This window comes from Trachymyrmex cornetzi, unplaced genomic scaffold, assembly GCF_001594075.2.
Source record: "Trachymyrmex cornetzi isolate Tcor2-1 unplaced genomic scaffold, Tcor1.1 scaffold1652, whole genome shotgun sequence".
Taxonomy (NCBI): Eukaryota; Metazoa; Arthropoda; class Insecta; order Hymenoptera; family Formicidae; genus Trachymyrmex; species Trachymyrmex cornetzi.
In genome coordinates this window covers 12,458-15,372 of record NW_017296259.1, presented here as the reverse complement: position 1 = coordinate 15,372, position 2,915 = coordinate 12,458, and positions in this window count along the sequence as shown.

Sequence of the window (2,915 nt, the reverse complement as noted above, 5' to 3'; positions counted from 1 at the left end):
CGTTTCAGCAGACTTTAACAGCTCATAATAGACCACACCCTTCTGGTCTCACCAAACACAGAGCATCGTCTTCCTGCCAAAGCGTTTCGGTCTTGCGGTCGATGTGGATGGTGCGCCTGGGTCTATCCATGACTTTTTGCGCTTGGGATTCTCAAAATATATCCCCAGTAACGATACGATGCAAAAACGACTTTCTTTTGTATCGTTCGAGCAAAATTTTACATGTGTTTTTGCGCCTCTCCATCTGCCTCTCGTTCAACTCATGTGGTATCCATCTGCCGACTTTTTGAATCTTTCCCATCTCTCGTAGGCGATTGGAAACAGCTTGTTAACTAATGCTCAATTGCTCTGCGAGGTATTTTTGTGTTTGTGAATTATCTTCGTCCAACAATGCTTGCAATTCTATATCTTCGTACCTTTTTGGCGGTTTTCCGTGTTTTTTGCCTACAACATCGAAATCACCACTTTTGAAACGCTGAAACCATCGTTCACACGTATCTTGCGATGAAGCATGTTCACCATAAGCTTCTCGAAGTAATCGGTATGATTCAGCAGCAGTTTTCATCAAATGAAAACAAAAAATTAATGCTGTCCGCGAATGCTTTTTATTTGGCACAAATTTCGACATATTGAACACAACAAAACAATACTATGCAAACACTTTTTCAATTTATCACTTATGCGCGTTTGACACTTGTTGATGGCACAACACAATGGCATATACGTCAAATCTTTATACTACACACTGCATTGGTGAACCATCTGTTGTCTCAAATCCGTACTTCATACTTTTACACCTGGTAATCTTTATGTCCTATCAAAATATCCTATCATATCCAAGTTAGATTAGATTTTAGCTTGTTTTTGCTAGATGTGGTATCTTTATTTACAAATGTTCCGGTGGATTTAGCTATGGATGCCCTTTCTAGTAGTTACATTGAAAATAATTGCAAGAGACCGAAAGATGAATTTCTGAAGGCTTAATTTTGACACTTAATTTTGGATTCTACTTACTTTGCTTTGATGATCAAATATATAAACAGACCATTGGTACTCCGATGGGTTCGCCATTATCACCTATTATTGCTGACAGTCATGCAACAAGATTTAGAACATCGAGTGCTGAGTTTCATTGAATTCCTATTGCTTTTCTACTACAGGTACGTCGATGATATGGTACTATGTTTACCGCCCACTACTGAGGTGGATAGCATCTTGGAAAAATTCAACTCTTTTCACCAGAGACTGCAGTTTATGATGGCTGTGAAGGGTAATACCATTAATTTTTGAGACATTACTATTCTTTTAAAGAATGACGGTCTAATTTTTAACTGGTACAAAAAACCAGGGTGCTAACGATACATAAAAAATGAACGAAGTTACTAATTTCGTTATTTTTTTAGTAACGAATGAGTAACGGAGTTAGTTTTACTAATGAGTAACAGTAATGATAACTAAATCACAATTTTCAGGAACTTCTAATAACGAAAGTTTACGTCTTTTTTTCGTTATTCCGTTTATATAGGATTATTTTAATAAGGACGCGTTTACACCACGGAAAAGCAGAAAGCAGAAAAGCAGTGGTTAATCAGAACTCCCGCTGATAGAAAGTAGTACAAAACGTCAAAATTGACGGCACTGTCTAACAGATGGACATATTCAGCAACAGTTACCTCTATTATTAAACAAAAATTCCTGATTTAGCGATACAAAGTATTTATAACTTAAAGTTAAGATATATGTACAAATTTAAATATACATGTATTAAAGAGTATCATATTAAAGAGCAAATGAAGAACGAATAAAATAAAACAAAAATATACAGGGTGACCCATTTTAACTTAAACAGCCAAATAACTCGAAATATCGCGATTAAATAAAAAAATGTTTAAAACAAAAATTGTTAGATATGAAGGGGCTGATTGAACTATGTATCAATTAAAGTAGTGGGTATTTAATTCTCTTTCAAAATAATATTCAAAACGTTATCACAAAGTTGCGTTACCTTGCTCAATTTAAGTGTTATTACAAAAATTAAAGAGTTATCAGTATAAAATAAATATATATATTTCATTTAAAAGGAATTTAAACCATTTTTTTAAACCATTTGGATTGGATTAGAAAGATCCTCCAATAAGATATACGTACACTTAGGTGTCATTGTATAAAAATTAAAGATAGTATTACTTGGATTAAGTAAATAAAGAAATGGAATTTGGCGCCAGTTCTTGACATATCAAACCCTTTATAGGAATGATACATATCATTAAAGTCAATATTATTTATTTAATTTGGTATCCGAATTACATGGAATTTAACTTGGCGCCAATTGTTGATATCAAATCTTTTTTACGATCGATACATAAAATTTTGATTTATTACCACTAGTTATAGCCACTAGTTATAGCGTTAAGCGTCTCGAAAGCATCAGTAAGTATTTTCAGCTTGTCTTTCTAGAATAGAGACAGAATAATTCCTCGATAGAATAAGATAGATTCGATCGCAGATTGAAGTCAAGTCTCTTGAATTGACACACTGTTTTTATTTCTTATACATTCATATAATAGTTATACTATGTTTATAGTATAATATTAGTATAGGAACTTTACAGTAACATGAACAATGATACATAAGTGTACGTATATCTTATTGAAGGATATATCTATTCCAATACAAATGGTTTAAATTCCTCTTAAACGAAATTATTATATCACAATTCATTCACATACAAAGACATTTTCTCTTCCAATTAAAGTAGTGGGTATTTAATTCTCTTTCAAAACAATATACAAAACGTTATCACAAAGTTGTGTTACCTTGCTCAATTTAAGTGTTATCACAAAAATTAAAGAGTTAACCGTATAAAATAAAAAAATTTAATTTAAATAGAAAAATTTTTCATGTAAAAACACTTG